The sequence below is a fragment of the Rissa tridactyla genome, chromosome Z (genome assembly GCF_028500815.1).
Source record: "Rissa tridactyla isolate bRisTri1 chromosome Z, bRisTri1.patW.cur.20221130, whole genome shotgun sequence".
NCBI lineage: Eukaryota > Metazoa > Chordata > Aves > Charadriiformes > Laridae > Rissa > Rissa tridactyla.
The window spans coordinates 25277887-25298416 of NC_071497.1; the positions used below are offsets into that span (position 1 = coordinate 25277887).

Below are 20530 nucleotides of genomic sequence, written 5' to 3' on the forward strand. Positions count from 1 at the left end.
GAAGAAGGGAGGGGTGGGGGAAAGGTGTTTCAGTTTTCATCTTTATTTTTCACCATCCAACTCTATTATAATTGGCCATAAATTAAACTAATGTTCCCCAAGTCAACTCTGTTTTGCTGTGACGGTAATTGGTGAGGGATCTCCCTGTCTTTATCTCAACCCACAAGCTTTTCTGTCTTATTCTCTCCCCTGTCATGTTGAGGAGGGGGAGTGAGGGAGCAGCTGGGTGGGCGTCTGGCAGCCAGCCAAAGTCAACCCACCACAACTGTCCTCTCAGGTCACAGAAATAAACCTGCAGGTTAACAAATCAGATTTTATGCAAAATGAAACCGAGTCTGAAACATGTTCCCATAATTATGAAAGACAGTCAGAAAACAAACAACTGGCTCCATGTTCTCTATGCCCACCTCACCTTAGCATTAGAGTTTCACTCAAAAATAAAAAGCTACTTAGTATTACAGGAAAAGGAATATTGGCTGAGTGATGGATGAGATGCTCAGAAAATCCACAGCTTTTCTTTCCCTCCCTCCATCTCAAATGTGTTTTTTTACACTAGGAGAAAGCCTGTAGTAATACCTGATAAAAGACCTACTGTGGTTTCTCTACACCATACATTTGGAATAATAATACATCCTAATAATATATTATTAACATACTATATTTATATTAAACTTCATTGTTTCACAATGTATTAAAATACTCCATATTAAAATATAATTGTTCCCATCTTAATGTAATAAAATATGGGATATTTTTGAAGGGAGAAATATGTTAATCAACAGAATTAAATGTATAACACTAGAACATCACAGGCGAAGTATTTTTAAATTAAATTTACAATTTTTCTTTTCAGCCTGAACAGCTAATATGCTCACAAATGGCTTGCCTTACGTGAATATTCCAGAATAACTACATTAGCGTTAATGTTTTGGATTGGAGCTATAGCATAGTTTTGAAGTGCATCCCCTGAGCACTTAATGCACATTCATTGGTTTTGAAGAATGATTTCGGTGCATGCAAACTTGATTACTCTTGTAAGAAACTAACCTAGAACTCTGCCCACAGTGTGCACCAAATTTGTTTCTACAGCTAATGCAGGAAAAAAGGTCTGAACCAATGACAAATGGCTTGAAATGCTGTGCATGGCGGAGACACTAATGACAAAGGACTGAACTATATTTAGTCTGAAGTAGAAGTCTTGAGCCATATATAAAGATGTTAAAGCTCAAATATCACCAACTACTTTGATCAGCTGATCCATATTGATATTGCACTAAATTATTTGATATGTAGACAGAGACTGTGTTTGAGCATAGACACTATAACTTGATTTAAGAATTTTAACATATTTGACTCACAAAACCTTTCTGCCACTATTTATGGCTCTTGAGCTTGATGCTACAGTGATATAAATGCAGTTATTCCTGGAGTTAGAGAAGATGGACCGCTTAAAAACACATCTGAAGTCACCAGTCTCCAGCTGGAGATATGCACAAATGTATAAAACAGCTCCATATGCACTATGTTACATAGTTTCATGTTATCATGGGGTATTTTTTAGTGGAAATAAGAGCTGCAAAACAAAATCAAATCATTATTGCTTATACTCAAGTCTGTAAAAGGTGTCACCAAGACACCTCAAGAATTTATGGCTTAGGTTCCAATCATACTTTAGTCATTAGGTTTTTTATTGTTTTATTCAATATAGCCTAGATTTTGTGACAGATGCACATAATGAGTGGGAAAAGTAATGAGGTCATATCTCAATGAAAATTTACAGAGTTTATTAAAATAAGGGACATCCTTCCCACTTGATTCTGACCTTGCATTTAAACATGTTCTGAGTCAGATTAAGAAAAAGCTACATATTGAGCTGTCTTAGGTTTATTCCTCATACGTACGTCTGATTATTAGGGAAAATATATCATAAATAGTACACATTATGATGCTTGTAGACAAAGATTACACTCAGTTCACATAATTTTTGTCTGTTTTGTGTTTGACAGTTTTCTTTTTATTTAAGAGTCGTCTGCAGGAAGTGTTTTTCATCATTACTGAAAATTTACAAAACCATTTCTATGAAAGTCAAACGGGCATTTGAGAAAGTTGGTAAAGATTGTGATACTATGTTTAGGATATACATAAATTAACGCTAGATCTTCTGAAAGACCACAGACACACAAAGTCTTTGCTTCAAGAAACAGCGGTTTTCAAGCTGTCTATTGGCTAGCAGTAGGTCACAAAATGATACTATTCGAGCTGCCATGCTGCACGCAAGTGCCAAGGGAGGAATCATGGGCCAGTGGTTAGCTAATGGCCCACAACTTGTGCGGGCGGACACAACTGTCAAGTCCAGCATCAATCTTTCCAGGCAAATTGCTTCTTTCTTTTTGTCTCAGTTTGTATTAAATGGAGAAGCATTTTCATTGCCACCTTCCACAGAGTATCAATAAAATTTTATGAAATAGTGAGTGTCAAGCTATTAACAATATGATAGAAAAGGACGCATTATGATAAAACTTAACTTACTAATAAAGCTACAAATAGCGAAGTAAATGTAGCAGCGCTGGTTATGAGTCTCACAGTATTAATACTTTTTGCTGCTTTTAGCTAAAACTCCCACATTTTTGAAGCTATAATACTATGTATTATTTTTAATATGTCATTTGTGCTAATAAAGCCTTTTGAGCACTTAATACATTTACTTCTGACTTAAGCAAATTTGCTTTCTTCCTTTGTCGTGGGCAAGGTAGGCTCTTTCTCCCACTTATTTAGAGAATACTTTAGATGCGAACTTTTCTTTCCCATTTTCCTTCACTTTAGTCATAGTCTTTTTAAAGGACTTTTGTAATCCCCCTCTGTGGCACTTAGATTTATTTTCACAGTTCTTGTGAGGAGTTGGCTCTTGGAGTATATTGAAACCAACGATGTTTAGCAGATACAGTGATATTTAACATCATGCTAAATCCCACCAGAAGTTCTGTTAGTTTGCACCTTTAACAACTTGCCATTCTGTGGGGTGAAACAGTACAATTTCACTCCCAGCGCTCCACCACCGGCCACTTCAGATTCTGCAGTTACACCCACTGTAGATCTATTCTTCAGGTTCTTTTTTTCCCTGTTCTTTTAACTTGTAATTTCTTCAAAATGTCTATTTGACTAACTTTTATTATTTAATTTCTCAAGCTTATAAATGTCCTGAAAGTCAGAGTATCTTGTTTGCGTTTCTGCTGTTACTTTGCCTCCCTTTCATATCCTCAGTGATTTGTTGCTGAATTTTCCAGATTTCCTTATATGTATTTGCATGCGTAAAAGCATTTTTAAAAACATTGTGACACTAAAGGCTGTAGCTACGCGAAGCTTGTTTTTACTTATTTTTTTTTATTCTGAGGGTTTGGTTAAGATATTTCAAAATTTTTCGAACAATTTCTTTACTGTTTCCCCTCATGTCTGACAGCCTCCTTTAAAAGGATGTTTATATTTTTCAGCCTAGATACAAGAGAAAATTACCAAAAAAAAAAGGCATTTTGGTCAGTGTAGTTTATTACAGAATTTATAGCCAGAATCTGAAAAAAAAAAAAGGGCATCACAATAGTATTACTTCCATTGCTTTAAATTAATAACTCATAGCTTTCATTTTCTTCCAGTTTCCAGGATTCTAATTCATTTCAATTTGCTACAGACAAAAGGAAAGGGCTCTAGCATAATAGTGTTAAGGGGCTTATAAAAAAAACTTTACATCTTAACCTTCCATATGAAATATAAACACAACGGGATTTCACTCAAGTAGGTATGACAGATGACATGACTAAGGGAAAACAAGACACTGTAAATATATAGGGCTGATCACCTAAAACAACTATGAGTCAGATAATTGATAAGTGTTTGTAGTAAACCATGACACAATCAACTATGTTCTACTTGTCTCCTTTTCCCTAAAAAAACAAGTATGTTCCATTTGTTTTCTCTTCCTTCTCCTTAACACGCCCAAACACCAACATCCTGAAGAGGTACAGATATAATTGTATGGAATTAGGTGTCTTTCTCTGCTTGGGGCATTGTGGGTTTTTTTCATACAGCATTTGCTACTTGGTGCAGTAATTCCAATAAAATCAGTATTTAACATAGAAAACAAGAAAATATTCCATATTTCACATTGTGAAAGCTGTACAAACTCTGGCACAAACTACACTGAGCTGCTACAGAACAAGTTCATTAGTAAAAGAAAAGCTGGCTCTCACCATTTAATAACAACACTATGTAAGTTCCTAGTGCTATTACAAACAAAGTGCTTTCCCCTCAACTACTAAGAAATAAAAATTAATGTGTAAATTGGAAATTTCATTCTTAAGCACTGCTGTGCAGTCCCTATAAGCACAAGCAGGACTTTGACTAGGAATCACTAATATGGGTTGAATATGCTGATAAAAGAGATACCTCATAAGACTTTCGCTAAAAATACAATAGCCAGTTAAAGAGGAAGGAGAGGCAATTTCTCCGTGTTGGGAGTTGGGACCACCTGGATTCAAGACTACCAGTAAAGACATAAACCTCATCAACTTTTCTCTAAGGACTCCCTCCCTTTCTTCCACCACCCCAAAAGAACTACACAGCAAGTAATAACTAGTATTTACATGGAATTCCATCAATTAAAGCAAATCAAAACAAGAGAGTAAACTTCTCATTACTAAACCAGCAGGACAGACTGCCTCAGTGAACTAATTAGCCATTTTATATCCCCTCCCTGGATCATGCAGTTAAAACACTCTCAGGTGATAAAAGCAAGTAATTAATTAGTGAATAGGATCAGTTTATCTCCTCTGCACATTTAATTCAATGAAAATAACCTATTACCTGATCAAAAAAGAAGGAGTGGCAGGTCTACAAGTGAAACTGTTCTTTTTTTTATTGATATAAGACACTACCTCTCCTTCAAACACCTGAGGCAATTTCCAGTGGTGTCTAAATCAAAACACACCTATTTCAGAACTTTCTTGATACTAATATTCTGCTACTTTTACTATATGTGGAGAGGATAGCAAATAGTATGTGCCTAATAACAGACTGGGAAAATGTTAGAGGCTCAGAAGCACATCCTTCCATGCATTCTATGTCTTCCCTCTTTACACTTTGCTTTACTTATTTCTTCATATTATTTCAGCTATCACATTATGAATACTCATGGAGCAATATTACATACAGTGCTAACCATTTCTCTCAGTTCCTCATATAATGCACGTCCATCTTCATCTTCACAGATGAACAGTGCTATGAAACCAGAGAAAATTCAAGTAAGACACAGTAGTGATTTCTCAATAATGCCAAGTGTTCTATCCATAGTTTTGGATATTGCTTAGTTCTTCTCAACTATAAAATAAGTACATTTTCCAATCTCACAGCATTAATGGCATTCAATTACTCCCTCTAAAGCACTTTGCAATTTGCAGATGGACTGAAAAATTTTGCAAAAGAAATCAAAAGAAAAAAACTAACCAAAGAAACCCCAAATAACTGTATTCGGTAGCTGAATGTAAGCACAAAATTTACCTAAAAAGCTGTTTTTTCCACAGAACCTTTATTTCCTCCACTTGTAAGAGTAAAGTGTATCCTACATTCCATAAATAGTCTGTATTGCACTGCTCACTCTCATTGTTATGATAGCAAGAGCTATCATATAAAATGATTTATAGCAACTTCGTAAACATATTCCTGTGAATTAAGGTTAGCAAGGTCATGTTAATCAAAGGCAAACTTCAAGTAATAAAAGCCAAAGAAAAAAGAAGAAAATATAAAAGCCCGATAAAGCTAAAGCATCTAAATTGATTTAATACACTATAACATGGTATAACTAAAAATTGAGTGGTAAGTTGATAAACAAAGAATTAATTAATACATGTCAGGTTTCTCCAAAATAACAAAACTATATTCAAATACAAAATATGCTCCTTAAGATACTGGGAGGAGTTGTTAAGTGTTTTTAAAAATGCTGTAAGGATAAACACACTCTTGAGGATCGCACCGTTCCTAATTCAAAACTCCAAACACCTGTGCATTATTACTGTCATCCCCACCCTCAAAAAATGTGCTTGGTAACTGTTATGTTCCTGATTTTCTCTAAGTGCTTTGCTCAGTATGTGACAGGTTGTGGCATGGGTCACGGCAGTAGATGACAGAAAGCTACAGCATCCCATTCAGAACTGCAGAGTGGGATGCATTTGGTTCACACAGACAGAGCATATTGCTTCATCTGCTGAGGACTGCACAGCTTAGCAAGGAAATCACCGCCTGCAGTGAACTCTACCCTCAGTCCCACGCCACAAACCTGCTATTTACATTCCTAGGGCTACATTTTTTGAACAAGCAACAGACATCCTGAACTGTACAAGCGCAGTAAGAAGAAACTTCTTAATGAACTGCTGTACAGAAAAATATACTCACATTTTCTGTACCACAGTTCATTACTGCAAGTATCTTCATACACATACTTGAAAATAAGATTTAAGATATAAAGTCAGGTAAAAAGTTTACTTATTGTACAGTAATTTCTGATGAACAAGTATAGTATGAGAATCAGCAGCTTACATTCATTTTCATAGTCTGCATAATTGTTAGTTACTAACGTGCAAACACACAATTACAGTAAGGTACACCTTGAGGTAGGTACAAATACTGGGCATATTAAGTTAGATAAATTATTTAATTATTTTTGTGGAGGAACAGCAGTACTAACTTTAGGACTTTGAACCGAATACTTTCCCCAATATGTTTATGTTTCAGAGTCAAACTCTCTGTTTTACTTCTTGACCATGACAGAGATCACTCATACCTCAAAGGGCATAAAGTGTCCCTTTGGCGGTACAAAAGTGAAGCACAAATGCTACATAATGTTATCATCTCTCAGAGTTGTAGTTCTGGCCTTCTATACTTGGTGTTTGCTACAAAGACGACTAGTTCTTAGAGCTGAATAACTGCACTAAGCGTAAACCTCAATTTTCATTGAAAAATAAACTGTTTAAGATGGATGACTGTGGAGAAGAGACTGAAAATTAGTTTGCAGACAAGCCTCCTATTTTCTGAATGTTTTGCATTTTTAAGTGATGCAGTGTTTTCTTTAAAAAAAAAAAAGATTGGTAATTCTATAGGGAAGAGCTGAGCTGATCCAGACTCCTGCTCTGAAGAGCAACAAGGTCACTCGTGCATCTTGGAGCCTTCTCGCCTGCCTGCTCTGGGTACATTTTTACAAGGAAGAAACCCAGGTTGCTGTCACACATTATATGGCACTTGTCACATTCAAAGCTAGTAACAGAGGAAAATTAAGCAATTGTAAAGTTATTGTCTGCAGCCCAGAGATGGCTCAAGGGACTATACAGATCTATTGACACATTATAAAACTTTTATCTTCTTTGCATTTTATTCAGGTAAGTTACTATGTGTCCCCCATTTTCCTAGTAGAATGTGGTTTCTGTAACAGCTATTTTAAAAGAGATAAAGATGGCCATAGCAGACAATGAGCAGTTCCTGAAGAGAATTAAAGCAGTAGACTATGAAGACGAAAATGAAGCAATAAATCGATACATCATCTATTGCTCCCACCTTTTTCCTATTTTTGAGGTTTTCTTCACAACGCCTGCTTCTGAGACAGAAAAGTTCCTATCAGCAGCATATAAATGTTTTTCATCTGCATGGTTTCTCAACTTCTTTAGAACTTAATAGTTATTGTCTGTATTTTTCTGAGCAATTATTTTGATGAAAACCACATCACAGTCATTTTAGTCTATAACAGTCTTCTTTGTATTGATATCCCTGTAGATTTTTATAACCTATTTTTCCTGTGCACTGATGATTACATGTAATGGGCTGAGCAAAATGTGAGACTGAGGAATGTCTGATGTTTTGATATTTTTTGCCTTGTACTTCATTTATATCTTGAAACAAAGGCTTGCAATTCAATTTCTTTTGTGTGCTGATTTATTTTCATTTGTTCAGCAGGAAAGCTTACCTAATCTTTGTCCAATGTGAATAACTGAACAGAGTACATTACTACTCCCTGCAATTTTAGAGCAATACTCAACCTTCTGTAGGTAGCTGCTTTTTCCTTTATAAAACTATGGGGATCAAAGACTAACACAGAATACATTTTATAGCCATGAGAAAGCCTTTTACAAATTAAGTTTGTGCAACTGCACAGTAATCTATCCAGCCTCCTCACTGCTCATAAAGTAATGGTTTACACCATGAGAGTGAACTCTAGAAAAAAATTTACAAAAAGCAATCCTAGTGATAGTCTTAATGAAAACTAAGGGTCTGGATAGTCCTAGGACTGGATGATAAGTAACTTTATGGAAATCCTATGGTATTATGACAACTGAAAAGTGGAAAACACCTTCCAGAAATCCCCATCAACATGACACACACAGGAATAATATCAATGCTGAATCCCATGCAACCACTCCTACGTTCTTGAAGTTTTTGACAGAAAAATTACAGAACATAAGAAGCACAAACAGAGATACATTTATGATATGCATAAGATTTTTAGTATTCCTTAATATTCCTATTTGATATTCCACTGAATTATAGGGGAAATTAAGTGTCCAAAAGGTAATGACACAAGATGGCTAATTATCCAAGACATACCAGAACTTAAGTTTACATTTTGTGCTCGAGAAAGTTGCAATGGACTTAGTGCACAATCACAGATTCTTCCGTTTCCAAAATCAGTCATCCAAGTAGACTGTACTTACTATTCATAGTAAGGCAAATACCATTTTCAAGCAAAAATTTCCACAAGTATTGTATGATTCACAGAAACAACTAAAATGAAACACAACAATGGAGCATATGATTGTACTAACAAGCAGATTTTTTTTTATAATATCACGCCGTTATTCAACCTGTGAGTCGACACAAAACTTGCTACAATAACTGTCCTTGCCCTTTTATACAAAGAGAACACCTCACTTCATCTCTTAATCCTGAATTTAGTTCTGAATTAACATCTTCCTTATTCTCCCCTCCCCTCCCCTCCCCTCCCCTATTCTATTCTATTCTATTCTATTCTATTCTATTCTATTCTATTCTATTCTATTCTATTCTATTCTATTCTATTCTATTCTATTCTATTCTATTCTATTCTATTCTATTCTATTCCATTCCATTCCATTCCATTCCATTCCATTCCATTCCATTCCATTCCATTCCATAATGTCAAAAATATCATTGATTTCTCTGTACAGAGGCATTAAATATTGGTTGAACTTGTTTACAAACTTTTTAACATCTGAAGAGGTAGAGCAGATATGGTCAAAGATCATATTCACTTTTCCATTACACGTCATTGATGGAACAGCTTACATGCTGATTTTACAGAAAATGTCTAAAGCAGGGTAGCTTCTCACACTGACTTCCTGATTATTAAGTTTTTTAGAAATTAAATTTCTCATTTGATTAAACAAAGCCATTTTCTAGTGTTAATATTGTTATGCATTGTATTAAGTTTAAAAAGCAGTTGAAGACTTATAACGAAAGCAGAGCATGAGAAGCAGACAAAACCCACTGCAAGCACTCAAGGAAACAAGAAATCCACAAGCATAATTATAATACAGATTAGTCTTTTCCACCTTTTTCATTTGAATAGAACAAACTGGCACAATAATACAGTATTTGCAGTGCTTTTCAGGTGCCAGTGAAAAAGGAAATATTTCAAAAGCTTTATTTCTCTTCTCAGGTTAGAATTTAAGTACTCACAGCTGGTGTATATCAAAGTTCATCTGAGGGAGGCAAGCAGTTTAGCCACTTCTGCTTTTTCAACAGCTAAAATCAACAATGTATTCTGGCATAGTTCAAGTTAGCTCTAAACGCGTTCCTATGACTTAAGTCTACTTCTGCTGTCACCAGCAGATAGGCGTGGGTTAAGATTTCAAAAGTAACAGATGAGAATGGACTGAAGTTCATGGTTTTTTAGTAGATAAAGTATTAGATAGGCACTAGATCACTACGCACTTGATTTAATGAAGTTAAAAAATGAAAAGCTAATAATCAGGATACAAGGAACTGAAGCATCCAGCATAATTAAAGTACAAGAGACTACACATTAATGAAGATACTACATAAAGAATAATAAGGAAACCAAATAAATCAGATCTGATTACAACTCAGGAGGAAAAAACAGAACAGAGAAGTAGTAAAAACAAATAGTGCTAGACAAGAGGGTTATGTTGTAGTGCTATGCTTTGTGGTGAGAATATGAAAAAAACACAAGCTCTTGAATGTTAACAGAAAAACATGAAGAAAACCAATAACAGAGAGAGAAGAATCAACCACAGTTTAAAACAATTATTATATTGTAGGTTTTTCTTATTTAGAAAGAGAAAAATGTAAATGGATGGCACAGGTAGCATGTAATAGCTAAGCATTCATAGCAATGGAAACCAGTTTGACAACGATACATAATAATAGTTCACTAATTCATAATTTTCTAATCAGAATAAAAAACACTTTGTAATTTGTGCCTTACAATATCTTTCAACTTTTAATCAAAGATGATCAACAAATGATTACTGGCATGGTAAGATATTTCAGTATTCTAAAAACAGTCTGTTTTGTAACTGTCATAAAAGAATCTAAAGCGAAGATGAGCAATAATTTACTAGTTGTCCTAGACAGCTAAGTAAGATTTGTTGTTAGCTTATGGGAATACATAAGAAATTTTATGGGGCTAATATGTTGTAGAGATTTATATATAGAAATTGAAAGGAATAAAATGACCCATTCGTTTTCTGTGAATTAACAAGTTAGGAAATAAATTGAACCTCTCTCCCCTTTTTTGTTGCTATTACTTAAAATCTACAATAGGTTTTCTACCCAAAAATAAAACATAAAGGTGGAATAAAAAGCTTTGCACTTTTTTGGCCAAAAGAGGAAGAAGAAAGTGATGGGATTTTGACAATCTGGGTGGGGTAGCTTAAGTAGGAAATGTGGAAAAAATATGAGATGCCAGTGTGCTGATTAAGTATCATGATTACATTTCATATTGACAGCAGCATATGTGACAGGACTGCCATAGCTTTCAGAAGAACTGGAAGAACTCACATGTACATGCACATTCATCATGGTAAGATCTTATAGCTGGGAAGAGTCAAGGAATACATGTCAATAAGCCCAGGGACTCTGAGTGCATCACCTACTGAACTCCATTCTTTTTCTCCCATTAGAAGTTCATGCCATCTCATGAAGTGATCTGTTATAAGACTGTCCTTCCCCTGGAAAATCCAGACTTCTATATTTAGAAGAAGCCACCCTGCCTCTGGCTGCTGTCTGTCTCTTGAAGCATGCTCACTCATGCATAGTGTTGACTGCCTATGGATCTGGAGTGCTCTCATGTCACTTGGGGACTCAGAAGTTTGTTGGGAGGTGCAGGAAACACCTTCCTGCGCTTAATCTAAAAACAGGAATAGATTTATTTTTACTGCATATTTATTTTCCATTTATGTATTTTTTACTGTACATTTAATTTTAAAGTAGAATGCACAGAAACTGGTATAGGCAAATTTAAGATGGCATTTTGGTATCTTACTACAAAATAAATCAGGAAACTGCTTGCCATCTGCTAATTAATTGGTAACTGGAGAGCAGCATTTTTTGAAAAAAGCTTTTAAAGTTTAATAATGGGCAAAACAACAAACCTTCAAGTGCAATTTGTGACACAAACTGATCATTTCTGTACAGAAAAGTACTCCCGATGTTGCCGGCTGGGCAGAGGTAGGTTCTTACAAAGTCAGATGTCAGAATGTTAAATCACTGCCACATTGCCTATAATATCTGCATCAAAGCCTGTATCCACTGCATTTTTACTGTAAGGCAGTCCCTCTGTTCAAATTATTGAGCTGATGTGAACTTTGCTGCTAACAAAAGCATCCCCGTTATGGAATCTCAACATAAATACTAAAATCTCCAGATAATGCTAAAAAAGCTGCCAAGCTACATGGTTTTAATTTTGTGAATTTCAACTGTCAACTTGAATACAGTACTGACCATAACCTACAGAAAGTTCAGCAAGTGTGTACTGACAATCAGGGCTTCGAAGCACTAAATCCCATATACAGTCCTTGTAGCAGATCAGAGAATGCCAAAACCTTATCATGAGTTGCTCACAGCAAGGAGGTGATGAAACAGGAACTTGAAAGACGGAGGTTTGAATTTTAATTCTTCTCTGAGCCACAACAGCTTGAAGAGCCCCAGATTCCAGCTGCAGCAGAGATGCAGGCAGTGTCCATCCCTAGTATTAAGGTGAGGGCAGTCTCTGGAGAAGATGAAGCTCATGACTTCTGCCTCCAACAGGAATGCTCCTGTCCTATCTAAGGGCCTACAACAAAATACGGTCACCACCTTCAAAGCGGAAGAGGAACCAGGTGTGCCTTCAAAGGATCTAGGATCTGAAGGATCTAGGCCACCTGACCCTAAATGAAGATGATGTTGAAATATGGGCTGGATGAAAACTGTCTAAATGGCTGGTCCCAGAGGGAGTTGATCAGTGGTACAAAGTCTAGTTGGAGGCCAGTAACTAGTGGTGTACCCCAGGAGTCATAACTGGGTTTAATCCTGTTTAACATCTTCATTAATAATCTTGATAATATGGCAAGATTGCTATGGCTCTTTTCACCACGCAAAGCAGTAATCTATCCATTCTTAGTGGCAGCAAATATTCCTCTCCTCTACATGGCTTAGCTCTGCTGACTTCTTTTGCAATGTAAAAAGTTTACATACTCTTAAACAGAGGACTTACAGATGGATGTAAGAAATATTTTGCCCTACTGTTGTAACTAAGCATGTCTGCAATCTTAACCATGACAAAATAATTGCAGTAATACAGTATCATCAAAGGCAATCATAATTATCTATGGCTTTGACTTGGGAACGTGACTTTCTCCTGCTCATTAACACCATTTCCTACAATTATTCTACGTATAAACAGCAGAGGTCTTGGGCCTTCCACAGTAAGAGAAAGCAAAACAAACCAAAATGGAAAAAAAATTAGAGAAGATAAAAGGAAGGGCAGGACCAATGGTAAAAATCAAGAAAGCAAATACAACTTAAAAGGAGGAAGTCCAGAGAATTATTGTTATTATGAAGCTATGTATGAAGCAAGAAACAAAAGAAATAACAAATCAAATGATTCAGAACAAGAAGAGTACAGCTATGAATTGGAAATGACAACGTATGTTTTCAGTACTTCTCCGTAGGCTCTAGATGTATGTTAGTGAAACTGCGGAATCACAGATAAAGAAATAACATTCACTACTCTTCTTAAAGGTAAGAAGAATAAACCCCAGTTCTTAGAGGTATATGCATATTAAACTAAAAAGAAAGATAGTTTAGGTAATTTGAAAGCAATATTAGGTAATCTTGTCAGGCATGATTTTAAGATGTTTATCTCCTTTGTGTTATCAAGGCAAACATGTCAGCTATTATTGCAGTTCAACATAATATGAAAGGTGTATATATGTACAAAACCTATTGAAATGAAATAGAACTGAATCGTAAGCTGAGGAAGTTATAGGAATTCTTTTCATTCATTCCAGCACAATATTTTACGTACAAAATCATAAACAGTTCCACAACAATTACCACAGAATCACAGAATGGTAGGGGTTGGAAGGGACCTCTGGAGATCATCTGGTCCAACCCCCCTGCCAGAGCAGGGTCACCTAGAGCAGGTTGCACAGGAACGCGTCCAGGTGGGTTTTTTTATGTATCTCCAGAGAAGGAGACTCCACCACCTCCCTGGGCAGCCTGTTCCAGTGGTCTGTCACCCTCAAAGTAAGGAAGTTTTCCATCATGTTGAGATGAAACTTCCTGTGTTCCAGCTTGTGTCTGTTGCCCCTTGTCCTGGCACCACCGAGAAGAGTCTGGCCTCATTGTCTTGACACCCGCTCTTTAGATATTTATAAGCATTGATGAGATCCCCTCTCAGTCTTCTCTTCTCCAGGCTAAACAGACACAGGTTCCTCTCAGCCTTTCCTCATAAGAGAGGTGCTCCAGTCCCTTGATCATCTTCGTAGCCCTCCATTGGACTTTCTCCAGCAGTTCCCTGTTCTTCTTGAACTGGAAGGCCCAGAACCGGACACAATACTCCAGATGCAGCCTCCCCAAGGCAGAGCAGAGAGGTGGGATGACCTCCCTCAACCTGTTTGCCGCGCTTCTTTAACACATCCCAGGAGACCATTGGCCTTCTCGGCCACAAGGGCGTTCTGCTGGCTCATGGTCAACTTGCTGTCCACCAGGACTCACACATCTCTCTTTGAAGAGCTGCTTTCCAGCAGGTCGGCCCCTAAACTGTACCAGTGTATGGGGTTATTCCTCCCCAGGTGCAGCATCCTACACTTGCCCTTGTTGAATTTCACCAGGTTCCCCTCTGCCCAACTCTCCAGCCTGTCCAGGTCCCTCTGTATGGTGGCACAGCCTTCTGGTGTGTCAGCCACTCCTCCCAGTTTTATAGCATCAGCAGACTTGCCAAGGGTACACTCTGTCCCCTCATCCAGGTTATTCAGGAATATTGAACAAGACCAGACCCAGTACTGACCCCTGGGGAACACAGCTAGTTACAGGCCACCAACTGGACTCTGCACCGCTGATCACAACCCTCTGAGCTCTGCCATTCAGCCAGTTCTCAATCTAACTCATTGGTGGATTATCTTATGTGTTAAATGCCTGTGACATTTAGAATGACAACGGCAATTTTAATAGGGATCAGAGATCAAAGTTTAGAGTACTACACCTAACAAGGTAGAAGATCAGCTGTCACAGAATCACAGAATACCAGGTTCAAGAGGAATTCAGGGATCATCTGGTCCAAACTGTCTCGGCAAAAGCACAGTCTAGACAAGATGCCCCAGCACACTGGCAAGTGTCCAATGTTGAGGAATCCACCACTTCCCTGGGAAGATTATTCCAATGGCTAATTGTTCTCATTGTGAAAAATCTTCCTCTTGCGTCCAATCGGAATCTCCCCTGGAGTAACTTGTACCTATTACCTTTTCCATGTGACTCCTTGTAAAAAAGAAGTCTCCACCTTCTTTATAGACACCCTTTATCTACTGAAACATGGTGATAAGGTCCCCCCTAAGCTGTCTTTTCTCAAGGCTGAATAAACCCAATTCTCTCAGCCTTTCCTCATATGGCAGGCTTCCCAGTCCTTTGATCATCTTGGTGGCCCTCCTCTGGACCCTCTCCAGCCTGTCCACATCTTTTTTGTACAGCAGGGACCGAAACTGAACACAGTATGGCAGGTGTGGCTTGACAAGCACTGAGTAGAATCCAGTAATGACTTCTTTACCTCTGCTGGTGATGCCCTTGTTGATGCAACCCAGCATCCTGTTGGCTTTCTTTGCCACAGCAGCACACAGTTCACTCATATTGAGCTTGCTGTCCACCAGGATCCCCAGGCCCTTTACCACAGAGTTGCTCCCCAGCCAGGTAGATCCCAGCCTGTGCTGCACTCCTGGATTATGTTTTCGCAGGTGCAAGACCTTATACTTGTCCTTATTGAACTTCATAAGGTTCTTGTCAGCCCACTCTTCCAGCCTATCCAGGTCTTCCTGCAGGGTGGCTCTCACTTCTGAAGTGTCCACTTCCCCACTCAGTTTGGTGTCACCAGCAAACTTCATCAGGGTACACACTTGATCCTATCATCCAGATCACTTATGAATATATTAGTGCATTCACTTAAAATCCTTTTTATTTACTTCTTCCTCTGTAAAAATTTGGGCTTTTGATTTGTAATGAATTGATAATTGATAAATTTTGAGAGTTTAGTTGACGCTACAGTTCTATATGCCCACATGAAGCACTTTCTCTTTCATTTTCTCTTAGATGTTTCTCACTACAGAAACTGGGCATTTGTCAAAGTGATCCAGATGACTACTGGAGTACTGGGACTTCCTTTCTATGGTACAACTTTGCAATCTTTTAATTATCTTTTCTTCCATGGTTTTTAAAACTTACAATCCTGTGGTGATGGTGGGGTGTCCAGCGAGAAAGCCTGTGATCACTTCCACTATCTACTAACTTTAAAAGAAGCCTTTCCTGACTGCAGCTACCACATTGCAAATCAAAATATCTGGAGACGTATTTCTTGCATTTCTACTTTTTAGTTTTACCCTTCTAGCCTTTTTTGGACTTTATAATCACATTACTCATGAAAAGATTTGTCTATTCCTCCTGGACTTCTGTTTCCTTGAAAGATGTTCAGCTAGAGTATATGGAATATTTACGGGAAAGAAGGGTGAAGAGTAGCTGTGGCTGCTGCACTGTAAAGTGTGTGGAATATTCTTTGCAATAGACAATTTCCACAGGACTAAAGTTCTATGTCATTTGGATATGCAAGTCAGCTGTAAGTTGGACTGCTTAAACCATCATTAAAGCTGGATGTAATGATGAAAACAACCCCTTAGGAAGAAACCAACCATTCTCCAGATCACTACAGAAAAGAAGCATGACAGAGATGAGTAGGAATATGAACAGATAATTAAGTTGGCATTGTGTGCCAAAGCTCCCTATACATAAATAAAAACCCCACAAAGTACTTTGTGTACAGTTAAAAACAGTGAATGCTTGTTTCTTAACTAGCTATTTCCTGCAAATATGAGCCACAGTGTGAAATGCTGGTTCTAATTAAGTTAACTAACTTAATGGATTATGATTTCAACCACTCTTTTTAAGCTGCATGTGTTCAAACATTTGACTATACTTTTTTCCAACTTTGTTTAGTTTTTTCTAAAAGCAGATATAACACCTTGAGAGAAATTCTGCAAAATTGCTCTTGCATATAAATTAACACAGGGGAGGGACACATAGGAAAGCAGAACCCAAGAATTCTCTTGCTGACAGGACAAAGTAAATTCCCTTTTTCCATAAAGAATAAAAAAATCAGCTTCCTTTAGAAGCACATAGTCAGACTTTGTCAGCTGCAACTATAGCAACTGTGGCAACTAGCATCATAAGAAGAGGAATGCATTCTCCAAATCTAAATGCTAGTTTTCCCTAACTTGGCTCATGTTTACTTTATGCGCTTCTCCCCAAATATACACAAATACAGACTCCAAGTGACAGAATCTTCAGCTTCTGCTTTCAAAATATTTTCATTAGATCAACCAGTAATCAGTCTATTTTACACTTCTTACTTTTATTCACAATGCAGTTTATCTTTATTGGATAATTTAAATCAAGCGCTTTTTATCCTTTGCATTTTTATTATTCAACTTTCTCTATCCATGAGTTTTGACCATACTTTTGCATTTTTCTGAGTTACAACTTTATTACCACTTTCTAGTATCAGTGTCCAGAGCTGCATGTAGTGCTCTGTTCAATGTTTCTCTCTGCTTTCTTACAGATTTGCTTTTTGTTCTTTTCTCTACCTCTTTCTAGTATGTGGATACCTATTGCACCTCTTTAAGTAGAGGTGAACTGTGTAGTTTTAAAGTATAGGATAAAACTATCATAGAAAAATACTAGCTCACTGTCAAATATAAAAGATTATTAGGCACTGTGTCAGTTGCTGTAAAATACTGCACAAAAGGAAGCTGAAGCACTTCTATTTAATAATAACTACTTATTAGTTAAAAAAAGCAGCAACTACCCATTTAAGGAAAAATATGTCTTTATATCTGACATCAAAAAATGTTCCATAACTTTTGCAGTATTCTAAGATTTTTGTCTGCCTTACTCTCTGAAGATTACAATGCTCTCTTGTGGTTGGAAAGATGGTTATTTACTTACAAACTTATAAACAACTACTTTCAATTTACCACTGAAGTCCAGCTGTATTATAGAAGAATAACGATATCTACATAAATTACACAAACGCTTTGAAATGCAAAGAAATTAATAAATAACCAGGATAAATAAACAGATTTGTAACCACAGTAATATTATTTCACACTTTTGTTCATCTAAAATAAGACAACAGCAGCACGGGTGATCCTGTCATCTCAATTTTGCCATCTGTTTATGATACTCAGAATTTCCATTCACAAATCATTCACAATTATCACATGATAATCCCTCAAAATTTAAAGCTACAGAGAGATTAAACTCATTTTCTATGACTAGTTTTTTATCTAAGCAGTTACACTAGCTCCCGTAAGGATTATTTGTAATATGATACGGAAGCAAGAGTGGTCTCAGTAGCAGAAAATTAGGAGGGAGTGGGACTTCATGATTCCATCCACAACCCTGCAAGGAGGGTAAGAAACTAGTCCAGATAATCACATGCAAGAGAGGATGGTCTGCACAAGCAATAATGAGAAGAAAGGGTGGCTTCATGGAAGTGAATGAGAAGTCGGGAAGGTCTACGATACCAAACAGGAAGGACAGCCAATTCATTTGTTAGTGAATGGGAATGGAGATGTTTATAACCAATAACTATTAAGAAGCAATATTTATAGCAGGAAAGTTTAGAAACTCCGTGTTTAAGCATTTTAAGCTTACTCATCACACTGATCTCCAAAATCCTGCCCAGAAATCACTCCAAAAATAGGAACCTTTTCAAATCAAGAATTTTTACTTATTCTGCCATCTTAACTCCTATATATATTTTTTCAAAACTGGAACTTGGCCCTTATTTCACTGATCTATTTTTATTTTCCAGAACCCACGAGACTTGATGCAGTATCTGACATCCAGCTTTGCCAGGAGCTTTTTCTGTCAGGCTTGAGTGACTCAGCTTAAATCTGTGAACAACGAAATACTGTAACATTGATTCAACGATTCTTACAGCTCCATGTACCTTGATGATCTCCCTCAATCTTCCAAATCAGTTAACATGCCAATAAGGCTTTCTTCACTGCCTGCTGCCTTGCATAAGGGATTCTGAAATAGCCTTTGACAGAGTAAGTCACTATTTCAATCAATACTCGCAGTGATATAAAAATGTTTCATAAAAGCATATTCCTGCACACTAGAATTCTGCCAACAAGATAGGAAGAAGCTGAGAACTACAAAGTAATGACCAAAAATGAGAGAACGTAACATATGCTCAGCTTACTGTATGTTTTATTTTACTCATTCTCAGCAAATGTGTTTCCTTTAAAATGCATTGGAATTGTTCAGAACCTTTTTGTGAGCAGTATCTATTGAATCTGAATTTACCCTTGAACTGAGCTGGACGTGCAAAGTTTCACGTAAGTTTCTCTGAGCTTTATGAGAAAAATGTCTTGATTATCAAAGAAAGTGCAACAATAAGCTGGAAAACAGCATTTTCTTTGTTATTTGGTATGTAGAACTACATGCCACCTATGATCACACAGAAGTAATATATTCTCTAAAACGTGATGTTTTTCAGTTGGATAAACTTTAAAACTAACTTTTTTCATGAAGGCACACTAAACTCCATTTTACATTCTTCCTTGATCAGTTTTTCACTGCGTACACAGCCACAAACCTACACTGAATGTAATACTTAAAGCGATAAAATTGCAGCACTTCTGAAAAACCTCCTGAGGTACTGGGAAGAACTACATTACAGTAAGGAATATCATCACTAGTACTGTCTGAAAAAAACAGTGGATAAACATTTTGTAAAATCCACGAAACAGCTAACCTAGTATGCCCATATACATATGTGTGTGTGTGTGTGTGTGTGTGTATAAAAATTAGAAAAGGAAAATATGTTTATCTTCCTTAGAAAAGCAATTTGGGAATTTATCATTCGTTACCACTGCCATACAATCTAAGAATTTTTTATTAAAATGAAAGTAGTCTCCCATCTGAGACAACCGGGGTACACTCCTCTTTGGAATGCCAAGAATCAGTATCAGGAAGGCACTAAAATATTTATCCAATATATTTTATCTTAGTGCAACATATATTTCCTTTTCCAGAAACAATAATTAGAATTTTCTGCTATAAGAAATAAAACAGGGAAAGTTTTACACCCTAAAGAAAAGAAAACAGTGTATGTGAAAGCATGCTTTGGCTTTACTAAACAAACATTGATGCATGCTTACCCTCTGGTCAATGATCTATGCTCAAAGAAGAACCCCGTACCTGATTTCTGAGGTGACTGCATTCTTCCTCTCCTCCCCAATCCATCTTCTTCTGCTTTTGTCTTATCCTATCATCTAATTCATTGCTTATCATCTACCACCACCGCCTGCTTTACCCACTGCAAAAATGAAATCCTGCAGTCCATCTTTCTTTTTGGTACATGTTATCAAAAACATAGCCTCAAAATCCTGTGGAAACATCACCAGTGGTGTTAGTCAGCCACAAACATGGTTTGCATCGCCTGGTTGTAAAGTATTTGGTACTCCTGGTGAGGCATTCGGTACCTGATGGTAGCTGAGAAGCGGGTGTCTGACCTTTCTAAGCAGATTTAATATGAAACTTTGAACTCCAAAACACAGTAATGGAGAAGAATTACTGCTGTAGTTTCATGGCAATGACTACCACAACTTGTTAAGTAACACGTATTGAAGAATAGCAAAAGCAGCCATTACCATCTAAGGCCCTAATCCTTTTCCAGTTTAATTCA

At 37.0% G+C, this 20530-nt stretch overlaps 1 protein-coding gene across 4 annotated transcripts in view; it reads right to left on the reverse strand.

The window, feature by feature from the left end:
* The window catches only part of FER (FER tyrosine kinase), a 174647-nt gene that overhangs the window by 16997 nt on the left and 137120 nt on the right, over nucleotides 1-20530 (reverse strand). The gene's annotated exons all lie outside the window — the stretch shown is intronic.